The sequence below is a fragment of the Neoarius graeffei genome, chromosome 21 (genome assembly GCF_027579695.1).
Source record: "Neoarius graeffei isolate fNeoGra1 chromosome 21, fNeoGra1.pri, whole genome shotgun sequence".
NCBI classification, from domain to species: domain Eukaryota; kingdom Metazoa; phylum Chordata; class Actinopteri; order Siluriformes; family Ariidae; genus Neoarius; species Neoarius graeffei.
In genome coordinates, this window is record NC_083589.1 from 18,322,047 (window position 1) to 18,335,725 (window position 13,679).

Here is a 13,679-nt window from a genome sequence, read left to right on the forward strand (position 1 = left end):
ATTAATGCAGTTAATTGATGCTGTTCCTGCACCTCAACCCAGCCCTTAGTAATGAAAATGAAACTTTTTGGCTCTTTTTTTTATTTTTAATGTTTGTAACAACATAACAACAACAACAACAATTTCCTTGTGGGAACTATCCAAATGTCCCCACAAGGTCAAACTTGTCAGATTTTACTATCCTTGTGGGGACTTTTGGACCTCAGAAGCATACACACACATACACTGTAAAACATTTCAAACTGGTTTAACTTGGAAATGCAAATTCACCTGCTGCCTTGAAAATGCAAGTTAACTCAATTTGACGATTATCATTGTGTCAACTCAGAAAAAGTCTCAATTAGTCAAGACAACTAAGTAATTCAAGTCTAACCTTTGAAAACTTGCACAGATTAGTTCAAATTAAAACACTTCTCGGAGCTCATTGAGTTAAAGCGAAACAGTAAGTGGACATAACTAAACAAGGCTGAAACGTTTTACAGTGTACACCTTATTATCCTTGTGAGTAACTTCTGTTGATATTATATAATTAATATAAAGCTAATTTATTGCTACAGCTAAATCTAACTCCGTTCTGAACTTCAGTATCTTCCGAAACCCTTTTTATTTTGTGTTTTCAAATCCTTTGTCAAGATATTTGGTTCACCAAAGACCTCGGTGTGTGTGTGTGTGTGTGCGCGCGCGCGCCAAATGTCCCCACAAAGATCGTAAAATCTGTTGTTGTATCTTCCAAAACTTAAAAAAAGAGCCGAAAAGTTTCCTTTTCATTACTGAGGGGTAGGTTTAAGGTGCAGGAGTAGCATTAATTAACTGCATTAATAATTATATCAGTCTGTGTCTATGTGACAGCCCTGTGATGACCTGGCGACTTGTCCAGGGTGTACCCCGCCTTTCGTCCGTAGTCAGCTGGGATAGGCTCCAGCTTGCCTGCGACCCTGTAGAACAGGATAAAGCGGCTAGAGATAATGAGAATGAGATGAGATAATTATATCAATATAAGGTCCTCTCAAGGACGTGAGAGAGAGACAGACACGCACGCCAGCCAGCGGTCGGGTTGTGTATCACGCTTGCTTGGTGCCATAGTTACTGTTAACAACCATACGCTGTGTGTAAGGATTGACACAATGAAAGCAGATTACCTTAAAATACTTTTTTATTTGTAAAAAGATACATCTTGGATTTGTGGATTTTTTTAATGAGCTCTAACGCTGCAGCGTGCCAACGCCTTGCAGGTAATGTTTAATGTACAAGTTGAATTATTTTAGCAGAAGACAGCTGCTAACGCTGCTAACTAACTAGCTGGTTGGTTCCTGTGTGTTTGCGTTAAACGGGCAGCGCTGCTGGATGAGCCACTGTACTGACCCCGGGGTGGGATTCGGACTCGTGCGCGTCTGCGGTTAGCAACAGGGCTAGCTAACTGCGCACAATATTGATGCTTTTTAAAAATATTTATACGGTTTTATAGAAACCAACACACGCTTTTTTATTATTATTTCAGGTCTAAACACGATATTAAGTTTCTTCGAAGCAGAATTGTTGTTTTGGATATAATCCAGTGCCCTTGTTATGTAAATCTGCATTAATAAGCCGGCTAAAGTGTTCCGCTAGCAGGAGGCTAAATAACAATTCAGCCAGCAAGTGCACTAGGGGTAGGAAGCTGGCTTGTGGTTTAGAACAGCTCCTTCTGACAGATAGATAACATGAAATAAGATAAGCTGTTTCCTTGGTTTTGAGTATGAATTGAATCCAAAATGCACCTGTCAAACCTTTATTTGGTGTTGTACATACATAGTATGCGCGCGCATACAGGCGTGTGCTTATGGCTTTTCCAATTTTCATAAACCTGTAATAGTATCTATCTATCTATCTATCTATCTATCTATCTATCTATCTATCTATCTATCCATCCCTTTCTGCTTTTAATGTCTTAATAAATAAGTAATCCGAGGGAATTTAATCCCAAGCTGCTCCTGTATGTACTGAGGATCTCGACAGGCCTACACCGAGAAGGCCTCTGATGTGCTCTGATTATTTTCATCAATGCACCTGAAATGAAATGGTATTTATTGATTGATTTAATAGTGAAGAGGAGACTGGTGCTTCTACCCCCTTCCTCTATCTTCAACACGTGATTGTTTCTGAGGGTAAAGACTAAACCATCTTCATGATTTAGATCATCGAACACACCCCTTTTATCATTAATTGACAAAGCAACAGGCAGGAAACAACGCCATAACAGTGTACAAGCCACAATGTCCAATATAGAATCTGTATGGGTTTGTTTGCATTAACAGCAGGCCTGAGGGGTGATCTGATACCCTGTGTGTGATGTAGGGCTGTGCGATATGGGAAAAAATGAGTATCCCGATATATTTTCTCCATTTCACGATATACGATATATATCTCGATATATTTAAATCTCCTCTAAAGGACCCCATGAAATCTAACTTTTATTCTTTACTGTTTTCACTACAATCCCTGCAGATTAAATAACATTCTTGGTTAACTTTACAGGTGGTTTTCAACAACACATTTTACATTTTCATGTTAGTGATTAATCACAATTGAGTTGAAATAAGACTATTTTTATTCAACAAAGATGTGGCACAAACTGCAAAACCAATCTTGAAAATTGCAACAAAGGGGCAATACAATACAGAGCTGCTCAGACCTCAAACCAATAAAGTGCAAGCTCAACACTGAGAGAGACATTTAGCCTAAATAAGAAAAGTGCTCTTTCATTAAATTATTTTAAAAAATAGGTCTCCAAGCTATTAACCTGACTACTGAGAACCACTGGAACATTCACAATAGAGAGAGAGATTGAGGGAGAGAAGAAAGAGATCTGCAAAACATAATTTTCCTCTTTGCACACTTTTGAACTGAATGTTTTCTGGCTCTGCCTCTCAGATGTGTATAATTCCGGTATTGCCTTCTCTGTAAAATGTCTGCGACCAGGCAACTCATGTTTGGGATCGAGTGTGTTTAGTAAGTTTTGGAAGCCTGTTTTTTCCACTATACTAATCGGGATCATGTCTTTGGCAATGAAGTTAGTGATTGCATCCGTTATAGCTCTCCATCTCTGACTCGGTTTCTCATATGGGGGGCTTTGGAGAACGAGGCCGCTATGGTCATTTGTTTAGCTCGTGGGGGGTTTTAGCTTGTGGGCAAGTAGTTCGGAGTTTAAGAGACTCTTCATACTGTACCGGGTGAGTTTCAGGTGATGGAACATATTTGTCGTGCTGCTGCCTTTCGTGATGACAGGTTTTTTTTTTTTTGCACACTTTACAAACTGGCATTTGCTGTTCCACGTCCTCCTCGCGATATCCAAAAAATGCCAGTTGACTGACCCCTTACTAGTTCTTTTAGGAAGTAATTTGTCGCTGAAATTGCCAGAGCTTACACGGTAGCCTATGCAACACCAGCGATTGCACGAACTGAGTCAGCACTGTAAACCGGAACCAGGAAATCTTCCCGCCGGCAGTGTTGCCAGATACTGCTAATGTTTTCCAGCTCAAAATATGTTCAAAACCCGCCAAAATGCACTTAAAACCTCCCAATCTGGCAACACAACCTCATCTCATTCATTCTCATTATCTCTAGCCGCTTTATCCTTCTACAGGGTCGCAGGCAAGCAGGAGCCTATCCCAGCTGACTACGGGCGAAAGGCGGGGTACACCCTGGACAAGTCGCCAGGTCATCACAGGGCTGACACATAGACACAGACAACCATTCACACTCACATTCACACCTACGGTCAATTTAGAGTCACCAGTTAACCTAACCTGCATGTCTTTGGACTGTGGGGGAAACCGGAGCACCCGGAGGAAACCCACGCGGACACGGGGAGAACATGCAAACTCCGCACAGAAAGGCCCTCGCCGGCAACACAACCGAAACTAGAAAATCTTCCCGGAAGTTCCTTTCAGCACCGAGATGTCGCCTGGGATTGGTTGGCGAGTGTGTGACGTTATTGTTTTCTTTACCCTTAGGCAGCCTCTCACGTTACTGCCTGAGGGACAGGGAGAAACCCACTGGGAAAGGTTTTAAACAAACACGAAACAAACGCAAGTCGGAAGATGACCATAAAATACTCGATAGTTACGATATAATAATTTTATGTATCGCACACAGAATTTTCGCGATATATCGAGTATATTCGATATATCGCACAGCCCTAGTGTGATGTGATGGTGTTTGGTCTTCTCTCAGTTCTAAGCTGGTTGTTCATGTACGGGACACATCCATAGTATCAACTGTCTCATTAATAATAAATACAAATGTTCATTTATATAATCCCTTTTCCAAACAAATAAACTAATGCAAACAACCAAAAACAAATAGGAAGCTAAAACAAAATAAGAGACGATGGGAGTGAGGGGTGTTTTTACATCACCTTCAAGGAGAAATTCCCAGCCTGCTGTGCATTTGCATACTTTCTGATGTCTTTGGTTATATTGTGCTTTATTATCTAACAGCCTTCACGTTTTCTTTTTCTGAGGTTTGCTACATACCTGCATCACTGATATGAAGAGTTAATAAGAGACTGGACTGATAACAATGTGCCACAAATGGACTTTGCTTGCTGAAGGTGATCTTGATCTTGCTTAGAGTTAGTAATGCCAACATAGGTGGTGTGGTGAGATGGAAAACCGATTAGGCACGACAGATAAACGTGCATGTGTCCTTCCTTTAGTGTCGTGCTCTGTTAGCCATTCATGTTACTGTGTTTTGAGCAGAGTAATGCACAGATGTGGAGTGAGTTTGTGCTTCCTGGGAGTGGTGCCTTAAACAAATCATTCATAGTCCTCAGGAAATGATTTTATTGTGGTGCCTCAACTAGGATACAGACCGTCCTTTGTTTGGGTTTAATGAACTTTACAGCTGCATATTAAGGTTGCACAGTAGAGTAAATGGACTGGGAGTCGTCTCATAGTGGATTGAGCAAAGTATTTTTGTGGACTGAAAAATTACTGTCGCAGGTGCTTGAATAACAGTATTTTTAAATTTTTTTTAGTGACTTTAGGTTTGCACTATTGTGGCTTCTGAAGCAGATCCTCTGTAGAAGCCAATCACATGCATTTATTTAAATTATTTAGCTGAAGACACCTCATCGGATCAGCGACTAGTCACAGGGCTAGAAACATTTACTCAAAAAGGGGAGAGATTTCATTCGTTTTCTCTATAAAGTGTGAACATGAAGCTCCACCACGACTGCAAAACACACCAACATGGACTTGTTTTATTTATAGCCATAAAGTAATCATTAATGGTTAATCTTTTAAAAGGTAACTGTTTATCATTCAGTCATGTTAGCTGCTTATGTGGACTTTTTATATAATAAATAAGGAATTTTATGTAACTTGCATTCCTTACATTCTAGAAATTGGATATAACTGTGATCACATGAATGTTCTCATTTTGTGGACTGAAATTAGGTTTTATTTTTTCAGCTCTTTCCAACAAGTCGTTTATCAGAATATGAAAACGTACCCCTTTGTCTCTATTTCTAGCCATGAGACATTCTGTCAAGTTTCACCTAACTATTAAAGTTACTGATGTTGCTTTTTTTTTTTTTCTCCTATAAAGAACTACATGAAAATCTTGGGGAGAATATAAGAGCAATCCTCTTACTAACAGCGCCACTTGATATAGCGCTTTTTTTTTTTATTGTTTTCAGGGGTTCTACAGAAGTCTTTTGTGCTGATAAACTGTGGCATTTGAATTATCAGTTCATTTAGTTCAGCTTGATGTAGTTGTTTAATCGCGATGACAGTTTGCTCATTGGTTTCAGTACATTGTGAGACATGTAGAGGTATAATCATAATATTTTCCATATCATGCAGCCCCATAATTATCACTGTTCAGTCCTTGATTAAAAATGTATGTTAACTGCTTTTAAATTTTGGTGCTTTGATTTGATTTCAAACCAGGGTTTATATAGTTAACGAAAACTAAGGTTAAAACTAGCAGTGAAAAATTTTGTGAACTAAATTAAACATAGAGATGAGTCCCCCCCCCCCCCAAAAAAAATAAAAGCTACAATGCTTTTATTTGAATTAATTTGAATTTTTATTTGAATTTTAAGATGAATTAAAGCAAAATCAATTTTCAGTTAAAATCGGCTTTGTGTTCATTATCCCCCACTGGCCTAAAGGCCCGAAGGGGAATGATGGCGTGACAAAGTCCGTCTGTCCCGGAAAGGGTTCTCACCTGAAATCAGCTCCTCTCACAAATTTTGGAGGAATTCCACAAAACTTTGCAAAAGGCTTTGTTATAGGACAGTAATACGCATATTGCAATTTCATTTGCAATATATTGTGGCGGGGGATATCGTGCTCTCAGAGCACTCTTGTTTTCTTTTTTTTTTTCATTTTGTTTTCCCCTTTGAGACAGTGACAGACTGGTTTCCAGAAGGTGGTAGTGATTTGTAATGCTGAATGCCATAAAACTCCAAAGAAGATGCAATACCTGAAAAACTAAAGTGTAATGTTATTTATATTATATGGACACAGCCATAAAAAATATGCAAGTTAACCAAAATAATTTTAATTTTGAACTGGTTTACTATTTTGACGTGTGTCTAGTCAGTGGGAAAACACTGGGAGTGAAATGTCGGGGAAATGGGTCACTTGGCTCTGTGATGTATTTTGTATGATAAATGCAAGTTTTTCAGCACGAGAAGATAAACTTCATATCTTCAAACCAGTGTGTGGTTTTTTTTATTATTATTTTTTCTTTTTAGTATCTTGACACATTCACAAACAAAAAGTACCCAAATTTATTAAAACACTTCATCAATTTTCTCACGAGTGACATGTTTTTGTCACTGTTTTGGTTCTCCATGTCCCAGATATAGCACCAGAGATGTCCACAAGCGTCGGCAACCGGTGGTTTTCTCCACCTACACAAACGGTCTGTCCCGGCTACTCGACCCCAGAAAAAAATTAAAACCTGCCTTTCAATGTTCAGGCGAATTATTATTATTATTTTTTTTTAAATATCGTCTCTGCCATCCATAATTTGCTGCAAAACCAATTATTTCACCATGAAATTGTCTTCGATTGCCAGAAATGACGCCATATTTGTTGATCAACTCTTGCGCTCTGATTGGCTGAGCCAGACCACGTGACCACGCCGTAGCGTATGTAGTTATGTTACAGAGCCAGGCAGCATACTACAGAGGGTAACTGAGAAAGCCAAGCCACCATATCTGGAGGGAAATTTCATACATATTTTGCAAGTATCTTACAGGGAAATGGTTAGTAATTTATTTGCTGATAATGTACCAGAAGCCCTCAGAAGGCATGTAACTTTCAAAATTTTCTGGGGGAGGCATGCCCCTAGACCCCCCCCCCCCCCCCCCCCCCCCCCTTAGCATTAGCACACCTTCGGCATGCCCTTCGGTGAAGCTGCTGTGAATCCAAAGTCCCCTACTACTCATCCATCCATCCATCCATCCATCCATCCATTACCACTTATCCGGGTTGCGGGGGTAGCAGCCCAGACTTCCCTCTCCCCCGGCCACCTCCACCAGCTGTTCCGGGGGGAATACCGAGGTGTTCCCAGGCCAGCCAAGAGATGTAATCTCTCCAGCGTGTCCTGGGTCTGCCCCGGGGTTTCCTCCCGGCGGGGCATGCCCAGAAAACCTCCCTTGGGAGGCGTCCAGGGGGCATCCTAACAAGGTGCCTGAACCACCTCAACTTTCAATGTGGAGGAGCAGCAGTTCTACTCTGAGTCTCTCCCAAATGACCAAGCTTCTCCCCCTGTCTCTAAGGGAGAGCCCAACCACCCTGCGGAGAAAACTCATTTCTACCACTTGTATCTGTGATCTCATACTTTCAGTCACTATCCATAGCTCGTGACCATAGGTGAGAGTGGGAACGTAGATGGACCAGTAAATTGAGAACTTTGTCTTTTGGCTCAGCTCTCTCTTTACCACAACAGACTGGTTTAGCGTCCGCATCACTGTTGACACTTGCCCCGATCCGTCTGTCCAACTCCAATCATTAGATTGTGTATTTAGGTTGGTATAAGTGATCAATCTTTAATAATTAAATGGATTCAATCTCATTGAATCGTTTAATTTGACTCATTTGAATTGAATCCTACCATGAAATCAGTCTCATTGAATCGTTTGAAATGAATCATTCAGTGAATCATTCAGTGAATCATACCAGTATTTGATATAACTCAGAGTTTTGATCACTTACCAGACTATATCCAATATTATATACACCTTAATAGTTCTTTTACGATCTGGGCGACTTCAAAAGTATCGAAACAGCAGACAGACACCACACAAAATTCCAATAATAATGTTTATTATAACAAAGATAAAAAGTAAAAATAAAAGAAAAGGGGAAAAAAATTTTGAATAATTGAATGGCAACAGAACGAAATCTTCTATGAACAGAGTGTGTGTGTGTGTGTGTAAGCAGATTTAGCTTTGTAAGCTAACTGGACAAAGGAATTGTGTGTGATAAAACTAAACAATTAAAATGCATTCAAAAGGTCATCCGTGGTGTGTGTGTGTGTGTATATATATATATATATATATATATATATATATATATATATATATATATATTCTCCTTCTCACCCCCAGCGGGGGGGTGGTATCCATGTCATCCTCAAGCTCGGGTCCTCTACCAGAGGCCTGGGAGTTTGAGAGTTCTGCGCAGTATTTTCGATGTTCCTAGGACTGCGCTCTTCTGGACTGAGGCTTCAGATGTTGTTCCTGGGATTTGCTGGAGCCACTCTCCCAGTTTGGGGGTTACTGCCCCAAGTGCCCCCACTACCACGGGGACCACGCAACCCTTGACCTTCCACATCCGTTCCAGCTGCTCTTTCAACCCTTGATACTTCTCAAGTTTCTCATGTTCCTTCTTCCTGATGTTGGCGTCAGCTGGGATCGCCACATCTATCACCACCACCCTCTTCTGCTCTTTGTCCACCACCACTATGTCCGGTTGGTTAGCCAGGATCTGTTTGTCAGTCTGGAAGCTGAAGTCCCACAGAACCTTGGCCCTGTTGTTCTCAGCCACCTTCTGTGGTATGGCCCATTGGGACTTGGGTACTTCTATTCCATACTGGTTGCAGATGTTCCTGTATACTATCCCAGCCACTTGGTTGCGCCTCTCCATGTACGCTGATCCAGCTAGCATCTTACACCCTGCTACTATGTGCTGGACTGTTTCAGGGGCTTCTTTGCACAGTCTGCATCTTGGGTCTGATCTACTCTGGTAGATCCTGGCCTCTATGGCTCTTGTGCTTATGGCCTGTTCTTGTGCTGCATGATTTATTTATATATATATATATATATATATATATATATATATATATATATATATATATATATATATATATATATATATATATGGCTTTAAATGTAGGCACATGAGAATTTGCTATAAAGGTTGAATTGAAATCAGGACTTATGATTTTTATCTAAAGATGAGATAAGGACCTCTTGGTAAGGAACAAAAAAGGGGGGAAGGGCTTGCCACGTGTCCCCTTACAGAACAAAGAGTTAGCTCTGCTTTGCTAGCTAAGCATGCAGTCAGGGCCTGTTTTGGAGACAAAGGCTCTTCCAGACCGCTCACCCTTAGCTCTATAGTATTATCCAATGTACTGAAATCTTAATGAGGTCAGGATATGTGTGAGTAATGAAATTAGAACGTTAAAAAGGAAAAGAGAGAGAGAACATGCAAAAACTTATTTATTAACCAATTTAAATCAACAAACAAATGATAGAGATTAAAATTCAGTGTGCACACTTCATTTCCTGCATATAACTTCACACTAAGTGAATAACTAACTTCTAAAACTAGTCTTATTGCCCAATGCCAGTCTTACTGCAAAAATCTCGCCTTTTTGTAGGAAGCACAGTCTTTCTGGAGAGGCAGGTCTTCTGTAGGGAGAAGAAGAGGTTCTTTGAAGAGGCTTCGTAGCTCGTGAGAAGGAAGAGCTCTGTTCAAGCACCGTGCACGGGTCCAGGAGGGTCCAGCCGCTTCCTGAACAGATGAAGAACAAAGAAAAACTGCCTTTTGCTTGCAGTTTTCGTTTGTACTTAAAAGAATAATTGAAAACCGGTTTATAACTCGCTTGAGTTAAAGCGCGCGTGTTTCCGGAGTCTACCGTGATCAAGGGTAGGAGGAAAACGCGCTGGAAGCGTGGATCTTGCAAGAAAGAGTCGTGGTTTCGGACGGTCCGATAACGAGTGTCTCTTTTTAGGTCCGTTCCGCTCGGGGTCAGACATGAAAGAGAGCGAGATGGCGTATTTCCAAGTCCTTTGGAATGCTGAAAGATGTGATGTAAGTGATCCCGCCCAGGCGTGACGTAGTCAACACGGAAGTTGGCTGGGAGTTGTAGTTCTTAGACACAAGATGGCGCATGGTACCTACATCTCACTCGTGAACAAAACCCAGAGATACTTAAACTCCTCCACTTTAGGTAGCAACTCCCCCCTGACCCGGAGTAGGCACTCCACCCGTTTCCGGCTGAGCGCCATGGCCATGGACTTGGAGGTGCTGATCCTCATCCCAGTCGCTTCGCACTCGGCTGCAAACAGTCCCAGCACATGCTGTAAGTCACAGATTGATGAAGTCAACAGGACCACATCATCTGCAAAAAGCAGAGACGTGATCCTGCTGCCACCAAACCAGATGCCTTCTGCCCCTTGCCAGCACCTTGAAATTCTGTCCATAAAAGTTATGAACAGAACCGGTAATAAAGGGCAGCCCTGGTGGAGTCCAGCATGCACTGGGAATGAGTTCGACTTACTGCCGGCAATGCGAACCAAACTCCTGCTCTGGTCATACAGGGACTGAATGGCCTGCAGTAGTAGGCCCTGAACCCCGTACTCCCGAAGCACCCCCCACAGGGCAGCATGAGGGACACTGTCGTAAGTAGGGCTGGGTATTGATCAAAATTTTTCGATTCCCGTTCTGATACCGATACCTTCATTTCGATACCGGTTCCTGAACGGTACCTTTTTTCGATTCCTAATTTATAATATTAATCCTGGAAAAAATGAAAATTTAATTACACATTCTGTTGCACATATTGGAGTATATTTATTCAAGTTATTTCCAGTGCAAAAAGAACACCAACACACACTATCATATTCACACCATACACACACACACACACACACACACACACACGCCAATGTAATCAACAGTTTTTCTTCAAGAAAATTAACATATCAGCCTTCTCAGAACCACTCATCCGCGGTTACAGCCACATCCCTGACGTCTTTCAAATCTGTCTTGACCCTTTCCTTCTCGGCTGCATACCAGGCAGGTATGCATGTGTTTGCCAGCATGTCTCTGCTGGGGGGCTGATACCTGGGGTTAAGGGTTCTTATCTCCCTAATTGACAAACATTAGACAAAACATCAAAAATAACATAGTTATGTTCTCATTGCTTAAAACCACATCACTTAAAATACATTTAGGCTTAATTTAGATAAAGATAAAGGATTACAGATAAATATAAATGAAGGATTTATTCAACAATATCCTGTACAGCCAACTTACCTAAACCACGGAGTCTCCATTGTAGAAAAAGGCAGCAAACCTTTCACCACAAACTGTCACTGCCCTGTGAGACACTGCTTGTTTTTCTTTGGTCATTTTGGCCTTTTCTGCTAGTGTGAATGGATTTACGGTAGCTGCCTGCCTTTTCCTCCTCACATCAGGGACCTGGGCAGAGGCTGTGAAGGTTTTATACGTTAAGTTTTTGAGACTAGGGGGAGGTGAATATTTTTTTAAATAACACTCATGCACGCACGCGCACACACGTAGGCAGCCTACCCAATGATGGAGCACATTTTAAAAGCTAGCATTTAGATAACTTTTCATTTGGCTAGTTACATAGCCATTAAACAAAGTTAGGCGCTAATATCTTACTGTACCGTTAGCTATACATAAACTTACAACAACCTAGCTCTTACCGGGACAAACAAAGCAGTTCAACGGAATTCACAGAACAACTTACCAGATGAAATATCAGACACGACGCTGTGCTCGGTACTTTCAGATGAATCCGAGTCTGGTGGTAAAACGTCCTGCAGAGAAGTCGGGGGTGGCGAAGGTGCACAAGTTGGTGTGTGAGAGAAGACGGTGCAACTCTCCGCTCTCAGATTTATTCCATGCACCGTCAAATGCTTTAGGAAATTTGAAGTGTTGCCTGACTTGCAGGTGATGCTCTTGTCGCACATATTGCACCGCGCAGTAGTATCGCTCTTGCTAAAATATAACCAAGCTTTCGACTTCGGCATTTTGTAGGCATTGACGACGCAACAAAGTAGTGCCACCTACAACATGGGAAACATGCTTTTTCATGCACGCGAACGTTTCAGCCAATCACAGGTGGCATTATCGGGTCATAAGCACGCCAGCACGGATCAGAGCCCACTCCACTTTACACGTGATTAACCTCTGGGAACCGAAACGTGGAACCGAAAGGCAAGGCATGTTTCAATACCCAGAAGAACCGTACCATTTCGGTCGGTGCCATGAAGGAACCGAATTTCGGTGCCCAGCCCTAGTCGTAAGCCTTCTCCAGGTCCACAAAACACATGTAGACCGGTTGGGCAAACTCCCATGCACCCTCCAGTACCCTTGTAAGGGTAAAGAGCTGGTCCAGTGTTCCAAGACCAGGACAAAAACCGCATTGCTCCTCCTGAATCTGAGGTTTGACTATCCACCAGACTCTCCTCTCCAGCACAGGCTTTCTCAGGGAGGCTGAGAAGTGTGATCCCCTTATAGTTGGAACACTCTCTCCAGTCCCCCTTTTTAAAAAGGGGCACCACCACCCCAGTCTCCCAATCCAGAGGCACGGTCTCTGACCTCCATGCAATGTTGAAGAGGCGTGTCAGCCAAGACAGCCCAACAACATCCAGTGCCTTCAGGAACTCAGGACGAATCTCATCCACCCCCGAAGCCTGGCCACTGAGGAGCTTTATAATCACCTCGGCAACCTCAGCCCCTGTGATGGGCGAGTCCTCCCAAGCATCTTCAGACTCTGCGTCCTCCTCGGATATGAAGGTGGAATTGAGGAGATCCCCAAAGTATTCCTTCCACCGTCGGATGATGTCCCCAGTTGAGGTCAACAGCACGCCACCCTCACTGTAAACCACGGCTCGAAATTCGCGGTGGTCCGGTCGCCCGAGGCGACTTAATTTGTCATTTGGCGAGTAATTCCTGTCACTAGCCAGCCCGGCTGGCTAGTTGAGGAAAAAAAAAAATTTTATATATATATCTCCTTCTCACCCCCGGCGGGGCGGGGGGGGGTGGTATCCATGTCATCCTCAAGCTCGGGTCCTCTACCAGAGGCCTGGGAGTTTGAGGGTTCTGCGCAGTATCTTCGATGTTCCTAGGACTGCACTCTTCTGGACTGAGGCTTCAGATGTTGTTCCTGGGATTTGCTGGAGCCACTCTCCCAGTTTGGGGGTTACTGCCCCAAGTGCCCCCACTACCACGGGGACCACGCAACCCTTGACCTTCCACATCCGTTCCAGCTGCTCTTTCAACCCTTGATACTTCTCAAGTTTCTCATGTTCCTTCTTCCTGATGTTGGTGTCAGCTGGGATCGCCACATCTATCACCACCACCCTCTTCTGCTCTTTGTCCACCACCACTATGTCCGGTTGGTTAGCCAGGATCTGTTTG

At 42.5% G+C, this 13,679-nt stretch overlaps 1 protein-coding gene across 3 annotated transcripts in view; it reads left to right on the plus strand.

Moving 5' to 3' along the window:
* The first annotated feature begins 1,042 nt into the window (after window positions 1-1,042).
* The window catches only part of rab3ip (RAB3A interacting protein (rabin3)), a 111,511-nt gene continuing 98,874 nt past the window's right edge, over window positions 1,043-13,679 (plus strand). For all 3 annotated transcript variants that reach the window (XM_060902770.1, XM_060902769.1, XM_060902771.1), the window contains exon 1: window positions 1,043-1,232. The gene's annotated coding sequence lies outside the window, so the exon portion shown is untranslated. The remainder of the gene's footprint in view (window positions 1,233-13,679) is intronic.